The sequence below is a fragment of the Varroa jacobsoni genome, unplaced genomic scaffold (genome assembly GCF_002532875.2).
Source record: "Varroa jacobsoni isolate VJ856 unplaced genomic scaffold, vjacob_1.0 scaffold_1058, whole genome shotgun sequence".
Lineage (NCBI taxonomy): Eukaryota > Metazoa > Arthropoda > Arachnida > Mesostigmata > Varroidae > Varroa > Varroa jacobsoni.
In genome coordinates, this window is record NW_019213960.1 from 45,071 (window position 1) to 64,158 (window position 19,088).

At 43.0% G+C, this 19,088-nt stretch overlaps 1 protein-coding gene and 1 pseudogene across 6 annotated transcripts in view; one reads left to right on the top strand and one right to left on the bottom strand.

Annotated features, from left to right (window-relative positions):
* RhoGAPp190 (Rho GTPase-activating protein 190) overlaps nucleotides 1-14,894 on the bottom strand; it is a 59,804-nt gene extending 44,910 nt beyond the window's left edge. For 2 of the 6 annotated variants that reach the window (XM_022843328.2, XM_022843329.2), the window contains exon 1: nucleotides 11,192-14,892. The gene's annotated coding sequence lies outside the window, so the exon portion shown is untranslated. Of the gene's footprint in view, nucleotides 1-11,191 lie in introns of all 6 variants that reach the window. The other 4 variants (XM_022843333.2, XM_022843332.2, XM_086970795.1 and 1 more) reach the window with 3 other exon arrangements.
* A 700-nt stretch (nucleotides 14,895-15,594) lies between these two features.
* On the top strand, nucleotides 15,595-17,373 carry LOC111266140 (ATP-dependent RNA helicase DDX19A pseudogene; annotated as a pseudogene).
* The last annotated feature ends 1,715 nt before the right edge of the window (nucleotides 17,374-19,088 follow it).

Consider the following 19,088-nt stretch of genomic DNA (forward strand, 5'->3'; position numbering starts at 1 on the left):
TCTGGTGGGTGTATCAGTCTAGTTATAAACGACGATTTAACGGTTCAAAAGTTGAGTGTGCAGCTTTTTCTGCTGTATCGAAGTCGGTGTTTTGTTGTGTGATTTCGGCTTTTTATGATGCTTTTGCTTCGAGCCGATTCTATTCCGCCATATATTATTCTATTAATGCCTTACGAAGATCAGCGACACACAAAAGGGCCGCAAGTTCACTGTCTCTGCATATGTTCCAAGTATCTGCAATGCAAAATACATCCGTATGTAGCGCGTACGTACAGCTGCGTCACAGCTGGGGAATTATATTTGGAAATACAACTAGAAGGTTTCTACATCCCGTACAACAGTCACATATGACTAGCTGGGCTCCAAGTCACTTTCTTGCAACATAAAAATGACACTGCTTCACTAGAGTGAATGAACGACAAGTGCGCAAGCTCTCTTTAGTTGATTCAATGTGCGATAGTGTATGGGATAATAGGCTCGCCAACTATCGCTGGTTCAAAGTCCTAACACCGGTAAACAAAAGACCTGCGACCTCTTAGGTCTGTTGGAAAGATCTCAGATCAGTCCAGCGACGGAATCCTTGCAGCGCTTTATCCCGACAGCGAATGGTTACTCTGGAGACTTCTTCACATATGAGAAGAATCACTGAAAGTCAATTCGAACAAATGTCACACGTGACAAGCTAAGAGGATGCCGGTACAATAAATAGATTGTTACTTTTTACCATTTATTTCAGTTCCGTCTGCCTGTTCAAGATCAAACAATTACGACGTAGTCAAAGATTTCCATGCAGAATAAATATTGCTGAACCATACTGCATTGCACCAGAAATAAACCCTTGCTTCGAGTCGTGTGCCGCTTTGCCTGAGAGTATAAAAGTGATCTGCGGCCTGCAGCTTTCGACCGATTTACTGTTTTTCAGTTAGGCTACTTTGAAGATAGTATTAACCGGTGTTTCAAATCTTTTGTTACCGGATGCAATGAAATAGTTCCGGTTGGTCATTTTCGCACAAGCCGTGCGACGGGCCTCGAATACTGCAATGAACCTAATAAAATATTGTTTTCAAAATGTGTACAGCTTGCTCTAATTTGTTTGCTTCATAGCGGTGCCGTAAGCCCGTCTAGTAAAAGAACAGCGGTTGAAATCTGACGTCAGGAAGCAGAGCATGCATCAGCGAAACCTCCTGGCGACAAAAACCTCTATTCTTTAGTGGATGTATGCCGTTATTCTTAGTATTACAAAAACACTTAGCCCATCATTTTTCACTCAGGAGGGTAAGACTAATGTGGGGCCTTACTTATCTGTCAAAACATGTTTATGTGCATGTCCTACTCCATGCAACACAATAGTGCCACAAAAGTATCATCACCGCGACGATAGGATCCGATTACTTTTCATAGTACGGCATCGTTACTGTATTCGGTTTCGTCATGAAACGGAAGAATAACGCATAGATATTAGTGATAAATAATAGGAAACACTACCTTGTATTTCAAAGCCATAATACACCACGAAACACAACTAAATAATTACACTGTCAAAGACAGATCTCCCTCACCCTTTGTTGAACCTAAATATTCACTGCGCGATAATGCATCCTTTAATACGCGCTGCATCTAGAGCTTGTGATATATGCCACGACACGGATCGGCGTCCGGATCCATATGGCCTGGCTATCGGCACTCGTATGGGCAGGATAACTGGTGGAGCTGTGATCACAGACTGCTCTAACCTAAAACATTATCGGGGAAGAAGCTTGTTTTCCTTTTTGAAACGTAAAGGTTCACTATGAGGGATTCAATTAATCATTCGCCGGATTCGCGTTTGACAACAGGACATAATTTGTTCTTAGGGTTTATTATACACATCTCATCGATTAAACCTGCTTCTGGACCCCTGTTAAAATTGTTCGGCACGAGCGGCGGTCATGCACGTCTGCAAATAAATACAGCGACCGCGAACGCAGAGCCATCGTGCTCCTAAGCTTGACGACATGAAAAATAACACGACAGCACGTTTAGCATTAAATTTGCCCTTGTATTTGATATTAATACTTCACACATATTTACCTCGCTTCATCGACAATTAGGCTTTTGTGGGTACATATTCTTGAGGAACATCGTTTTCGACCCTGCGAGTTCAGAAACAAAAAGGCGTTATCCATGTACTGTATGACGCCTGCTAAAGCGGGGATCAATAAGAGCTGCGGATCTTCTATTGCAAAAAAAACTGACTATTGTTAAAATGAGCATGTGAATGAATCAGTCACACGAATATGTTCTCCGTCTGTTCACTACGACATAACTTCTACTGTGATCGTCTTGCACGCTTCGTGCGCGTTCCTTTCTTCGCGTCTGCCCCTCGCGACAGGCGCGACAAGAGAGGTCCGTGACCTAGTACAAGTACAATGCAGCTAGTCACTAGCCAACTTCCGCCTCGCTGCTGCTGCTGCCGATTTAAACCCCGCCTAGCCCAGCATGTTTACACTGACGTTCACTGCAGTTTCCACTGTGTGTCTATAATGACAATACTGGGATAACGTGTTTAATAATTCGCAGGAGCAACGGCAATGAGAATCACGAAATGACTGTTAACGTACGGCATCTACTGTTCTATATCCGCCAAATAGTTCCTGTGCGGTGGCTAGCAGGCTCGCAAAAAAAGACCTCGTTGACTGTTCAGAAGACACGTTGCCTTCGGTAGACTTCGGCTATAACAGTACTTACTCATTGGTCATTGCTGTCCTCCTACTTCTGCTGTTTTTCTAGTCTATAGTAACCATGCCGAGTTGACACCTCTGCTGTTAGGCGAGCGCTTTTATCACCACAGTAAAACATAATTACACATTAGGGACGTTGAGGTATTTCTACGCCAGTGCATTACTGCTGTGGCTTGTTTTTGTGATTGTCCCACTATTTTCACCGACGTGAAATTGCATATAACTACAGCGTTGTGGGAGTGAAATGCTTTGTGATATATTTTGGGAGAACTACAATAGAGTATAAAATATAACATATCCGTAACTTTTACAGCTCTGAAGTAATCATCCACGCTGACGAAGATAGAACACCGATAGAACAACCAAGTCAGTGAAGAGTCACGATATAACTGTTCGCGCGCTCAGAACCACTACTGCCGCATCCCCTGTCTATTCGGTGGTTCTTACTGTGATCTTCGATATCATCAGTACTTAGGGTACGATACGCTCTGTAGTCGCTGCTGACAGTATCGGAACGACTGGCGTCCACAGTAGCACATACTGCAATTTTCCATTGTTACCGTCATTATTTGAACATCTGGAAGAGAACTATCATCACTACGGATGCACGAGGTCTGCGTTTTGCTTACACCATACTACTGGGACCTACCCCATCGGTCCCTCTTCGTTACACTAGAGAATTGTCGGCGGCTACGTCTGCGCCTGTTGCAGTAACTCCGTTTTACTCGGCAGTAACCACCTGATAACTAATCAAAGTTATCGAGAGTTGCTCAAAAAAAAATACTCGCAAAAAGATTGAAGAAAAGTAGGATCATGTGGAATTGAGCGGCGAAGAACATGCATTTTGGTATGTTAAACACCCTTGCGTGTATGTTATACGACAATATTGCATATATTGTAATACCATATGATAGCATTACATATTGGGACCGTTCGAAGTTCACGCAACGTGACCAACAAGCGCCGGGAACACTGCTCAATAAAAAGGTAAAGAACTTGAAGCCTGGAAGGGCAAAAGTGAGAAAACCGAGCTACAAAAACGTTGATGCATATTTCAAATACATTGAGTTGTACAGCTGTTAGAGAACTTACGAAGCGGTGTTGGAACCGATAAGGGGTAAAAGCAACATAGTGCTTTGCCTGCCAGACTAGCGCGTTGAGAACTAAACAGATGTGTACAATTTAGCTGCAGGTTAAATAAGACGTTAACAAATATATTTGATATATACACGTATATATGTTGAACAGCGTATGCTTCCGTTTCCCACAAGACCTATTACGTTTTCGAATACCCAAGAGAGCCCATAGATGTAACTGGCGTCGTGTTTTTTTAATATTAATCATGTCATCAACACTAACGACTCGTATTTGTGTCTGGCCGCCCAACGAGTTCGAGGTGATTAGCGGGTCTAAACCTAGTAAAGGCAACCCTCGACAAGTTTGCACAGACCATTTCGTTAATAAAACTTAACCTGCACCATTGTCGTAGCTGCTCGATAAGATTGTCGGGGACACTGGCGAATATAAAAATAGCGCTTGGCAACTCGCAACTTATAACACACAGCCTATAAACGCGTTCAATAACATATGTTTTACTTCATAATTTCCCGACAGAAAAGAAGAAGCAATAACAACTACCGTAGCCTTTTGAGTACGTTGAAATGATGAAGCCGGGGCAGTGCATCCTTTGTTTTTACTGTAACGGTTATCACAAATACAAAGCTTATTGAGACTTCAAAGGATAGCGGACGCATAACATATGGGCGTCACACGCCTGCTATATAGCTAAGTACGGACTTCATTATTACCGAATGACACATGTCGTCAAGTCAGATAGTAATTACGTTGACATTATAACTCACAAAAATTGCCATGATCAATAGCGCTGTGATTGATGCTACTGCCTTCATTGCAGAAGCCCACATCTACGGTTAATATGTAAGAAAACAAGGGAACAAAGAGCTGCAGCGCTTGAAACGGGCTGTCTGAAACAATTATACTCAGAACGTTTAACCATCGGGAGGGGGGAGATCTCCATTTCAATCTATCGTGAGCGCGTCATACGATACAGCCCTGAAAAAAGCGTAGTTTACGTGCGTCAGCGTAAGATGGGGAGCATTCTACCGTAGCCAGTTGCAACAACACCATGTATGGAGAAAAAAATCATAGGTTAAAATTGATTTGCCTCTTGAAAAAAATAAAAAATCGATAAAAAGTCACTCGTAGGTCGCACGTGGGCAAGTGGGTTGACGATGTGGGTTTGTGGTCGGTAGTTTAATGCAGGTAACGGGAACATAATCGTAATGTACCATGAATGTACCCTGCCTTCAAGAAGTGCAAAATGAAGAAAATACAAAATCATTTATATATTAGTCGATCAAACTGTATAATCGACATAAACAATGGCAGGTGCAATGGTGGTAGGGACTGAGCTGGAGTGTGAATACTTTGCCTTACCAGTGCTTTGTCTAGATATTTTTTTGTTTTTCTTTCCTACACTGCCAATGCGCAGCATCAGCCCCAATGCCTAAAAGTCTGGCTATCTGGCGAACTCTTGACTCGGGACAAAGTGGCGCTCACATTAAATACGTCACGGCTTCTTTCTACGATTCAAAAAAGGATCCCGGATCATGGTAGCTGTACGCTGGAATCGAACAATGAAATTCAAAGCTATCATGGAAAACAGTTTCCAGCATAAGTTTTATTTGTAGAGAGACGAGAACCATTTAGGGCGAAGGAACGCAAGACAACAGAACGAAATATCATATTCATGCCGCATTTAGTGATTTTTCAGTTTTAGGCCAGCATTACAGTCAATGACTATGATATAACCAGTATATTTTAGTGAAACATATATACTTCTCGTTATTTTTTCGCATAAAGGTGATCGTGTTAGAGGAGACAGCGACAGTAAAGAGTGCCTCGAATTAAGTTCCCCAAGATATGTGTCTTCAACTGGAGAGGCTTGTAGTTCGCCGTGCTAATCTAAGGGTACACATGATTCGATCTGAATATGCTGGAAGCCGTTAGGTAAACACATAGGGAGACCCAGAAAAATTACTTGTATCCCTGCTATAATCCATAAATGGTCAATTGAGAGTTATAGAACAGAGCTTCTTTACTAATCTAATCGCATCATCAATTTGCACCTACTTAGGCCCTTTACTAACTTAGACAGCAAGGTCCTGCTATCTTGATTACATGCACATTTAGTCTACTATATAAGTAAGGAATAAGGGACAACAGCCTTAACCACCAGTAAGTCAGAAAATCTGATTACAGCGAGGCACTGCCCAACAGCATCAAAGAGCTAAAGATGCATAATGGACTAAAAATATAAATATCTATAGTATCTATATTTAAACCGTATAGTTATGTTATCGATGAGCCAGGTTATAGTTTGCTAAGATTATTTTCTAGCTGTTTTAGTTAGCGCGATTTCCTTTCAATTCGCGATGAAAGCTTTCCGCTCAACAAAAGTGTTCATGAATTGATTCGTGTTTGATTTTTTTCCATTTTTTTTGTTTTTTACTTTATACTTTTTTTTTTAATTTTTTATCTGCCACTTATTGTTTACTAACTAATTATATCTATCTTTCCAAATCTATATGTCTCTCGTATTCAACACGTGATCTTTTGTTGTGCTTTCTATGCCATCCTTCTATATGAGTACACGCCCAGGAAACGTCAAACGAGTAAAGACAGAGTGCGCGAGAATTCGAAAACGTCAGCCGAAACGAATGAACCTAGCCTCAGCATTTGTTGATTATAGTAGTCGTTGGCCGTAACTGCGATATTTTCGGTGGCAGCAGCGAAATATCGACGACAAAAATTACAACGACTGCTATGACGGCTAGACAGAAGGAGCGTGCCATAGACGACGACCGTATGGATAGTGTGACAATTCGCAGTGGCAAATATCGTGTAATTAGATTGGAGTTTGCAGATACGGTGCCCAAGCGTCGCTTGACATAGGCATGGCGTCGGATCGCGCAGCATCATGTCATGAAAATCGCATCGAGGACAAGAAAATGCAGCAAGTGATCCCAGTAAACTGGTGTAGCGGTGCCAGCCTATTTAGGACACCATGCTAAGTATCAACCGAGCAAGCGCTGCTCCTATCATGTGGCTGGTATTGGGCACAGGAACTCACGTGTCTGATCCAGGTAGGTGTGATGATGGATAGAAAGTGGCAATAGTGTATCTACTATATGCCGGTTACGCTGCTACAGATAACATCGCTAATAAATCCACGGCATGCGCAGTGTACCCAGCACAAAACTAATTAACAGATCTAACAAGTTGGGGAATTAACTAAGTCGCTTCTTTGATTTTTCAACGGCAATAAAAGCCACTGCTCTTCTTCAGTCTTGTTAATTTTAATACCGGGACATCGTCGTCAGTTTGGTATTGATGACCATACTATTGCTCTGCTGTGCTTCGTGTATCATGGCGGGCATCTTCACTGCACCCGGTACGGACAAACGACAAGGGATGTATCTGATATCGTTCAGCAGTAACGGAAAGGCAAGATAACGATATTCGGTTGCCATCTACGGTTTAACCTTGCCGCGGTTATCAAAGCGCGGTACTATGTCTTGAAACGAAGAGCGGCGACAGTTTTAACCGGTAGAACGGGACACTGTAGACAACCATCAAGCAGTGCTGAATCAGAAATAAATAAACACGTTCGAAGTCTGAGTATAAACACTGCTAAAATGCTATAACGAATAAAGTAAATAATAGTAATATTATGATAATGATAATTCTAGATTATCAATCAAGGGAGAATATATATATATATATATATATATATGAATGTTTAACATATTAATAACCGTAACGATCTTTTGGGTTCTTTCCTGTAAGCTTTCTTTCTAAGGTTCTTTCCTGAGAAATTTTGCTCCTATTAGAGAACAAGTGCCGCCCGTCACTCGTCTACGCTGCGAATATTAATGGCGGCCTTTTACACCGTAAGCTTATGTGGTACAGAGTTAAAGAAGAAAACCAGTGAGATGCCAGAATGCGTGTCCCAGAAATGGTCCGCTGAAGTGGGCTTTAGAGACTAGCCAAAGATAAATTTATTATTAACATTTATAATGAAGTTGACAGCAATGACAAAGTAATTTATATGCTTCTGCCGCTGGGGTACGGTATCTGTCAGCTATCCATAAGAAAGTGTACGTTGCGTTTCTACAAGGAAACGACCCTTCATTGAACAAATATATTGTAGCAATCGTTTATAATAATATATTCCGCGCTGTATACGATCCCGAATGTGATAAAGTCCGTACCCGTTTTTTCTTTATAATGTAATAAAGTTCAATTTCATAGCATTAAGACACCCGAGGGTATCCTTTAAATGAGAATGTCAGTATCTCTCGTTCTGTTTATAAGAAAAACATGCTCGCTGAGCACAGCTGCCAATGAACGGATTCGTAATATAGAGAACAAAAACGTGTGCAACCGCCCATGCTTGTCCGCACCACACACAAGCATCCAGGCAGACTTACGGACAAAAAACAGAGACAAAATGGTCACGTCCTCAAAACAATCACTAACATAGAAAAAAAATACCCCCAACAAGCTAGTAATATGGAAACACGGAGCCAGCGAACAAACCAACACTAATAATTATCCTCCCCCGCGAATTGGTTCTGAAACAAAGCAATACTCGTTGAAAAACGGTTTACGCCGTCTTTTTAGCTTTGAAATCATGCGCTCAGGTTGAATGCTCGTACGCAGACACTCTCGCATTTACACATCGAGAAAAACCCTTGCATGATCAACCGGGAAGATTTACATTGGAGGAGTCAGGTCGACAATGCAGCTTAAACGCGTTAGAGCTATCTATAGTGGCAGGCGCACGCTTTCGCCCTGCTCAATAGGCGTGGTAATGATGATGGCGGCAATAACCTTATTATTAAGGAGAGGATCGGGCACTTCGGCGATGACTCCCTATCACAACTTTCGTCCTACAATATATGGAGATAATATTTCGATCGACGACGTAGCCATACAGTTCTGCAGAATAGCGGCAGCTGCTGCAAAAGCATTAGCGGAAATGCTAACGCAAGCAGTAACGACAGTCCACCAACACCAGGGCCAAGCACGATCAGCGTCAATTAACTAAGGGAAACGCCCGAGAAGTGTCTCTCTCTCTCTGTGTGTTACCGTTCTCTCGTCACCTTAACACGTATCCGGCCTGCTCTGTCAGTTAAAAAGTGAGTGACATGCGGAAAATATACGCAAACAAACGCAAAATTAGTACTAAAGAGTGTACACAGTTTGCTTTGACCTAGGCAGCGCAATTGCAACAACCCTTATAATAGAAATCATATGCATCGTTGAGCAGATTCACGTTACGCTCACTAAATCATGTGTAAAATACAATTTTTACTAATCAAGTATATGTGTTGGGTGTGTTATTTAGATGTACTAACCTATACAGACATAAACAAGAAATAATTAGAAAAATGTTTTTCGCATTCTACGGATGAGAGGTTGTATCTACAGTTCAACGGTTTCAGCATTCCCTAGATAAAAGATATATTAATAGAAGTCGATTTAGCTATATTATCCTACCTAAGACGTAAATTGACAACTTCCACTGAGAAGCAGACAAAGTGGGCTTAAGTTAGCACTTGATTTGGACAACAGTCTTCTATTACTATGTATTGACCAAATAGGATGAACTGGCAATAGTGGGTACGACAGTCACTTGAAATGACGCAGAATCGTGGCGGGTCGGCTCTTCCCCGAATATCCGCTCGACTTTCTTGCTGGTTCTGCCGCCGCCTCGCAGGTAACGTTTCCAAGAGCCGAACCTTCTGCTGCCTGTTTTTGTTGGGTATTCGCTAACCTAATCCTTTTCAGGTGCATAGGCTCCCACAGTGCTACCGTCAGCGCTCTCCTTATATTTCTTCGCGGCCCATCTCTAGTCACAAATACCGAGTTTCGACTTAAATCCTAAGTATAGCTTCGTACAGCCAAGAAAATTGTGCTTTATTCGTTCCTTCGTTTAACGTCAACAGATCCCCTTCGCCCCTTACACCCTTAAGTCCCTGACGAACTATAAAGTTGCTAGCTCCGCTAAAGGTTTCTAACGGAATTTCCGTTTTTCCTGGCTTTGCCCACGCCACACAGCGTCATTTGTACTTCGAGCGAAATTCCATAATATCCATACAATTCGTATATAAATGCCAATAGGAGTATTATTCCATTCGAAAAGTCTCTCTTTGTGATAATCTGATCAAGTTGATTGGAGTGAGCGACATAGGCATGGAACGTTTTGAAGCGTTGTATTCCTCGCGGAAGACAAATGAACAAATGCATTGAACGCACGAAGCTGCCTACTGCCAGCGTGATTTTCATTGTCGCAAGGTCTCGCTTCCCCATGGACATGATCAGAATATTCACGCCTTAGTTATGCCCAGAGCGTAATACAATAATGAACACACTATTACATAAACGTACACTAGCAGATCTCTCCTAGTCTTAACTCGGTTTTATTTTTTCCCCGCCTGTTCTTGAGTTGGCGCTGATAGCCGTTAATTTTGGCAGCACTCGGACTCCATAATTCGCGCTGGCGACAGTGGTAATGGCGAAACAGCCGGCGGTGCTGATCGTTGATCGAGGGTTGCTCCCATTCTTGCCATCTCTGAGCGACTGTCAACAGACGCTATAGGTGGGTGGTACAACGCTAGCGACAGATCACTGGCGCGGTGTCCATAACCGTAAGACGAATGGCTTTTTTGTCCGGCCACTCCGTCTCTCTTTATGTTCGAGTAAAGTTTCATGCCAAGTGTCAAAAATTGCCAGTGGTACACTTTTTGTGGCGAGATGATCAGAGCGCTAGCGATGGGATAAAAGCGATTCCAGTACTTCCCCACCGGCGCCCATCAGTTCAAATAAAATCATATGTTGCTGCTTAACTTGTCCAGGCTATTATGTCATCATCATATTATATAGTGGATAGTAGATGCACTAAGTGCAACTTGCAGCTCGAGAAAACGCAATAGACAGTGGCAAAATATTTGGTGTATTAGATGTAGTTCGAACAATTGCCGGATCTATTCACGGTACCTTTGTCGGTCAGTGTCTCGTAAATGCGGTGGGCTCATTGTGTATATGATAAATGCACATCAGTATGTATTCATGTTTCGAAGTTAGCCTCACAAGATGAGAAGTTTTGTTTCGGTCTTGTAAGGCAGGGCAATGCTTCTTCTGACAACAGTGAAGACCTAGCCGAATGAATCAAGCCTAAATGAGACAGAAGAGCAACCATAATAGCAGCGTGCAAATATTGATAATGCGCTCGCGCATCCATTCATATATGCACGCACACAGGCACACACACACACATAGAAAAACGCCCATTGCCCCAACGTTCTCTCTAGCCCAGCCCACATACGTTTCAGTGACAATGACGTAACTACGAGTATGCTTTGCTCTGAACTCCTTTTACTTACCTAGCCCGACGGCTGTGCACCTTATCGAAGACCACCACTACGCACAGCAGCTGGATACGACCATCAGTGCACTTGATTCTGCCAACTTTCTCTTCCGCACCCTAAATAGATTGCGATTGCCAACAGGAAGCTTTACTCAAGTAGTTTCTTCCTTACCACGCACTCGTTACCCGGCTTGTTGCCTATTTGCGACTTCCCTTATTTTTTTTTTTTTATCTGTGACCCACCATATCACCTAGCACTGTACTCCAAACGTTTCTGACCCCGCAACTGGCCATTGATATTCCTCCACATTAACTTCAATGTAATTGGCAACGTTGTAGCACGTAAAAAGGAGCGTAAAATATATACAAAGCAGCAGAACAGAGGAGACACTCGGAACCCGTGACGCGATATTGATGCCAGCTGAAAAGGTGCCCTCCACAAATACCGACCTCTCACTACTGACGCTGAAACTGCTTGTTCACTCAACAAACGCCCGGGAAAAATACGATACAAAACACGAATTAGTGCCAACTGCACCGGCGAATTCCTTTAAGACGAACTTTTGTGCGACTTACGCTCGTTTAACGGTTTCTAGTGGCACAACGACGCGGGCCGAATATTGCAACCCAGCCCGACAACTACGTGGAACGGGGGTAGAGGCGATTAATAGCGTTTGACCACCCCTTAGTTGTTTCTTGCTAAATTTGTTTAAGCATAGCCTTACTAATACGTCACCAACATAAATGGACAAGGGCGCATTACTCTGTAGCAAATATTATTCGAGATACTCCATCGGGAACTCAATGTGGACCACTATTGCCCATCACTTTACTGCACTGGTGTTCACCGTTGACTCTCTGTTGTCTTCGTCAACTTCTTATTTTGCCGTTACTGTTTCCGTTCAATCAGCAAGGTTCGTTTTTTTGCGCGGCAATTCACGCCGTTGTGATTGTTGTTGTTGTCGTCGTCACCGCCGTCGAGGATGACGACGATTACAATCACGCCTAGTCACCAGCGACCTAGACGCAGAAGCGTCGCCGTTCGTTCTTTCTGTCTCGTTTAAGTCAATGGGATATTTTTGTTTGCACTAGACATCTATCTAGTAATGACAGCAACGTAACCTACGCCGTTGTTACACTGTTAACGAGCCTTTGTTACGGCCAGCAGCTAGACGGTTGCTGGTCGGCCAACGACGCCGCCGGCGAGACCAGGCGTTGCTGAGGCGCTTGTGGTAACAACATGAACACCATCCACCAGCATTGCTCGCTACGACTTCAGTGTTCAGCACTCATAATTCGCTTGCAGCCCTCTTTTGTTTGTTGAGCTATTGCTCTCTGCAGTATTGCCGGCAGCCGTCTTCGAGGACCGCACTAGACACACAATAGACGACGATACGGCACACAGCGGCCTGCCAATCAACCCGCCAGGAGGACTACACATAGCCGCCCTATAGCTGCAGTGCCTGGTTGTTCTCGCTCGTAGGCACAGCACAGGAGAGACAGAAGGGTCTGCTGTTAGTCGCGCCTAGCTGCTGTTACTGCCTATGAGAGGATGACGGGTTCGGCAGTTACGATGTCTACGAGGACTCTTGCTAGCTCGATGTTTTTCTGCTGCTGCTGCTGCTGCTGCTGCTGCTGGGACTCCGACTACTGCTGCGGCTGTCCCAGCCGCTGCCTCATTTTTGTGCCCTCCTCTCGCTAAACGAGTGCTCCGTGCTGCTGCTGCTATTCCATTCACTGGACAGATAGACATATAGCTCGTACAGGGTGATACAGTTTGCTTACTAGCTATGAGCTCGTAGCAACAGAAAGCGCCACTATCACTCGCTTGAGCAGTATCAAGCAACTGAGTGGGGAGCAACCGATCACTGCTGCCGATGACGAGCAAACCAGCACAGCAGGATCACGATATTACAACGATTTCAATCTAATGCCATGTATGACTGTTACTGCAAGCTCGCTGCCCCTGCGCCTGCTGAGGCTGGCAAATGCGGTCAGTAGGAGGCCAGCACAGGCAAATAAAAAGTAGGCAATTCATTCCATACCAACATTACCATCGCATTGACACTCCCACACAAGTAGAGGCCTCTGGAGCACAAACAGTGAGCGCTATTGCCCAATGAGCACACGTAGTACTGTCGCCGCCATCTTTCTTGTTGTCATCCCTTCGATGCCACCTCTCGCCGTTGCTATCGCTGATCTGGTGATGGAGAGAAAAGGGGCGAAAGCATGGTCTTGCCGTCTGCTTTAAAATTGTGGCGCCGCAGAGAACGCACCGCCGCCGTAGCAAAAATAACTGCACCAGTTATGAAAACTGGGTGCGCTGGATGGATGCACGGTTTCAACGGACCATCCAAGGTGCTGCAAAACACATTTACAACTTAAGTTGTTTGAGTAAAACCTATAAATGGTGAGACGCGAAGGCTGGATGCTTCTCGTTTCCCTCCTTACCACTAAGAAATGTTTGAGTTTTATGTCCGGTATTGGTGTTCAGCATGGCTCTAATCGGTTAGCTTTAAGCACGAAACGAGATGTGTGTACGCTCGTTTCCAACGTACGCCACCTCACGTATCCACAAGTTCAGCGGGAAACCACACTACCATTGCGCTGTCATGGGACCGCTTTCCACACCCCACTGCAAGGAAAAACAATAGAAAAGCGTCTGCATTGTGTGGGCATTGTTAGGTCAGGATGAGGAAGTAGCGAAACATAATCGTAATAGATTTATTCACAACAGTTATGATCTTAATGCTACAAAAATACGTTGAGGCGTAAAGAGAACAATGATCACGCTGGCACCGCTTTCCAAAAACAATCCTCAAGGTTAACTAATGCATTTCAGTCAGTGAATCTGCTGATTGAATTGAACTTACTTTCATTTCTAATATCACTTTTTGCCTAGAAGAGATACGCTTCAAAGGACTCGATTAAGCCACACATCCTACCTGATAAAGATGAAATGCTTCGTTCCGGTCGAAGGTTTACGTACGTTAAGCGCAATAAAAAATATCCCTTTCCTGTGTTACTTAACGGGGTGCAACGCATATCCGTGAAAAACACACTTTTTATTTATGTAGGAACAATTGATTTGCCGACTTAGCAATTTGTGTTTATCAGGCTACACTATCAAAGTGAAACAGGCGAAATGACTTGTTGTTGCTTCGAAAACTTAAAAATATCACCTCTATAAATGATAGTCAGTGCAATGTATAACAAAAATGCTTGTTCTGTATAAGCTTGTTAAATACTATATAATATAATAATCATAAAAACATCCAGTTTGTTTCTTTCGTTATTTGTGATACATCCAGCCTTCTTTGGATGGTAATTCTAACTGGCATTGATTAGACCACAGGAATGTACCTGGAAATTTAAGCCAATTTTCTACTATAAATGGGGTTTCATTGAACTTTCCCTAATGAAAATAGTCATCATTTTATAAATCCTTTAAACATGCAATTCTGCCAGTCACACTTCCGTTTGACCGTGCATTCGGTTATCTCAATTCATGAACTTTACCTAGTCAAAGGCCGAAGTGAAATAGTTTATTGTCCCGGTAAAGCTCAGTCAAGCTATTTCCATCAAAGAAACATTTTCGACATTTCCTTAATCAGCAAAGGTAACCTTCAAAGCGAAAAGCTTCAATAAAAAAACTTGGTCATTGATTAGTTCGTTGTTTAGAAAAGGCGAAATGGATTAATGAAAAATTAAGGATGCTCACCAAAATTCACTTTGTTACCAAACTAAAAGTTAGGCTAGATTTTGCTATTTTTATAGGAATTTTGATAAATACCTTTACGTTTTAACCGAAAATTAGTAAAAGCAAGTTTTGGGAGAGGCTCAGCCTCGGCGACTGGGCTTGTCCCTTGCAAGACAACTTGCTTACCACTAATCTCCATTTTTCTTTTATCACCTACTTCTACGTATCGCATAATTATGCGAAGTGTCTGTAATAAATAAATTAACTGTACCGTCTCCTCTTCAAGCCAGCCCGGCGCTTAACTTAATAGTCGACGAATTGTCAGCTCTGTAAGTTACACGGTCCCGAACAATCGAAGGTCGAAACTATATCCGCGAAACTATACCAGCCGCGTTGGCTGGAGATAAAGGCGTTAAGAAAGGCGCTATTAGGTTGTGCGATTGTTAAATCAACCGAACGTTCAGCGCGAATAAACTCGATTAAAAGTTATGATGCCTTAGAGTTTTGGGTTGCGCGCGATAACTTCAGGTTGATCGTTGAAAACAATCGATGAACGTTGATATGAGAGGAGTATATCAGACAGCTCAGCACGCGTTAGAATTAATTTGCTTAATAATACTGGCACTGCGACTGTTTACAAATTGGCGAAAAAAATTCGAACATAGACTCATAAATTGGGCCGTCGTAACCATCGAACGGTATTTGAATGCGACAACGCTTTCAAGCTATTGTAAACTTCCGGCCAAACTCTGGTTTCGAAATGTATGACAACTGGAACGCGTTTCTCGAGACTTACGCTTACTGTTCGTAAAATGCTTTTTGCGCTTGTTGTTGTGACTACGGAGTACTTCATTAGAATGACCTGGTTATCGGTCTGTGCGTGATATGGTGATTGTGAAGATCGGCGAAGCTACCATTTAAAGAAAGTATCCGGTGCCGTGAGCAGCCACTATGGCCGATCACCGTTTGCTCAAGATGGGTTCACTTCATCAGGGTACGTATTCTGTAGAACAGTTCCGATCAAACAGGCAAGTTGCTGACGTACAGTCGTCGTTACACGCAGTGACCGATTTTACCCAGCTTGGCCTCAATACGAATTTGTATCGCGCCATCTGCAGAATGGGTTTTGCGAAGCCGTCTCGAATTCAGGAGGCTGCCCTACCTCTACTCTTTGAGGATCCGCCAGTGAATATGATGGCGCAAGCGCAATCAGGTACAGGAAAGACAGCGGCGTTCCTGCTCGCTGCCTTGACCCGGGTTCGGCCAGAGGATCGGTGGCCACAGATTCTCGTGATACTGCCCACGCTTGAACTGGCAGAACAAATTGCTCAGGCATGTAAACGCATGCTTATTCATACGCCCCACGTGCTAATCCGGCATGCTGTCCGTGGCCAAGTTTTGAGCCGAGAAGAGAAAGTTACTGAGCATGTTGTAATCGGCACGCCTGGTAAACTGCTCGACTGGACCCTACGATACCGACTGTTCGATATGAAGAAGATTCGTGTGTTTATTCTGGACGAAGCGGACATCATGTTAGCCGAGAGTGGTCATTACGGAAGCGTGATCAACATACATCGACAGTTAAATCTCACGGGAGGATGCCAAATGCTTTTGTTTTCGGCGACGTTTTCCGACGAAGTAATGGAGCTTGCAGATGCCATTATTGGTACGCCATTCGTCAAGCTCACCTTGCGACACGACCAGCTCGCACTGTCGAATATACGCCATTTCTACATGGAAACCCGAAGTGACGAAGAGAAGCTCGAGGCAATTTCTAACCTGTATCAGTGCCTCAGCATTGGCCAATGCGTAGTGTTCTGTCGATCACGCAGCATAGCGAACTGTATAACAGAAACAATGGTGCAGCTAGGCCAGAATGTGGCACAGTTGCACGGCGATCTGGAAACCACGCAAAGATTGGCGGCAATCGACGGCTTTCGGCGCGGCCACCAAAAAGTCATGGTGACAACCAACGTCTGCTCCAGGGGAATTGACATTATTCAGGTTTCTCTGGTCATCAATTTTGATTTGCCCCTATTCCGTGATAAAAACATCGATCTAGAGACGTACTATCATAGAGTTGGCCGATCGGGCCGGTTCGGAAGACCGGGAACAGCTGTTAACTTAATTCATCCGGAACGAGACTACGAACTTGAAGCCGTTGACCAAATCCAGCAGGTATTTAAGATTGATATGACAAAGGTTGACTTTCACAACGACGATGAGGTTATGGGGCTCATGGAGCACACCGAAGGGGTCCCAGGAGATGCTGGCGCTTAAAAACAGTCCTGGCAGGGAAGTGAGATGATTAATACCGATATGTTACATAATATATTTCTATATCAGATTTCAGCTGTCGTAAGTGCTGCTTTAAGCGAAGGCGACATGGGAGATTAATCAAGATGCATTTATTCGTAATGGTCTTGGAAATAGACATATGAATTCTGCTGTTCCATAATAAATTCATACACGTTAATTTATCGTGTGTTTTTACATTATACTATTTGTCGTCTTTAGTTACGAAAATTTGTTTTAATTTCAGTGTTTTTACATTATGCTATCTGTCGTGTTTAGTTATGAAAATTTGCTCTAATTTCACGAGGATTGTTACAAGTACTCTTTTTTTTTAAATAAGACTTTTGCCTTGACCTTTTCTGATTTGATGAATAGTCTCTGTTTAACTACGCTTTTCCTGAACCTGTGAAGCCCAGAAATTTAGATAAGTGGCCCTGTTTGTCCACTGTGGCAGCCATGATCCCGCAGACGTTGCGTTTAGCACATGATTTGAAGCACATGAAAAGTTAATCGAATCCCAGCTCGAAGAGATGGCATTCGTCCAGTGAATCAGAAATGGATGGTGGTAATTCGCTTGTGAGATTAGACTAGCTGGAATCTTAAGGTTTTGTGTGCAACGAGGAAATCCAATATTTCTACGGTAAGCGTCAATACGTACAGTCTTCTGCTTGGGTTCCAAATAATCATTTCGGGTTTTTCGGAAACGAATGAGAGGAACGTAAACTGTAGGTTGCTAACAACCAAGGAAGTTTGTAATCTCAATCGTAACTCATCCGACGTGTACACATTGAAGAATAGCTAATTTTCTGTTCATAATTCGAACACGGACTTACAGCCTCCTCCATAAGATTTAACTTAAGAAAATTGACCTTTAAATATGGAAGGTAGAGGACAAAATACTCGCCTTTCATTACCTCTTCTTTGATAATTTGATTAATTTGATACAGATAAGAAGTACATAGAGCGACTCAAATTGGCGACAGGTTTCGTAAAGCGTGTCGAGTGGATGTTGATCGCTACGACATAGACATCATAGACTTTTTTTTTTTTTATAAACGTCTATAACAAAATTCCATGAGAAAAATATCTCCTCAAATATATGTTTGGTTTAACAAGGATATTCCGTAAACATATGCATTCTAATTCACTAGATCTCACTATTAGAAAAAAAGAAAGAAAGAATTCTATTTGATTTAAATACACGGTCACCTTACTACAAAACTCAAACGCAGATTGCCATTTTTTGGATGAGTTTTACCAGTAGATATACACTCCATTTGGTTTCGCGTTCATGTATGAGTTAAATTTGAGATTACGTCGGCAATGCGTTTATCGAACAAGACAAAATAGTTGCCTCCAGTTCGATTCTTCAGCTACACTTGCCGAGTTAGCTACTTGTATCCTTTCGCAACCGTCAGAGCGCCTTCCACATAGTCTGTTACCGTAGTCTAATTAGGGAGGCATGTGCACAACGGCGCCATGTTTCATTCAACCAGAACTTCTCTTTCTCATTTGCTCAGCCCGGTTTCACTAGCGGTGGACTCCTTAACGCAATACGTACGTGCCGCTACTCACTTTTGCTATCTAACTGTATCAGCCGTTGCGTCACGGTCGCCCTTTTTTCGTTGTTTATGGCCAGCTAATATCATTTACCATCTTCTTATTCCAGGTCATGTTTGTCGCCGAGGCTTAGCTAAGTCCCCTGGCTGTTGTAGTCGACACCACGCCAAGAACAACGGTTGCCGCAATGTCATATTCTCGCTAATTTCTTTCTTTGAGTAGTCTCCTGTGTGTCCATTGATTGCTTCCAAAGTCCGTCTAAATCTTTGTTTAATACATAGGTATAAACTGTTCGTATAACTGTTATGTTGCGAAATGGTAGCCTCTAAATAGGTCATTGTCTGCAAACTCTCATTTT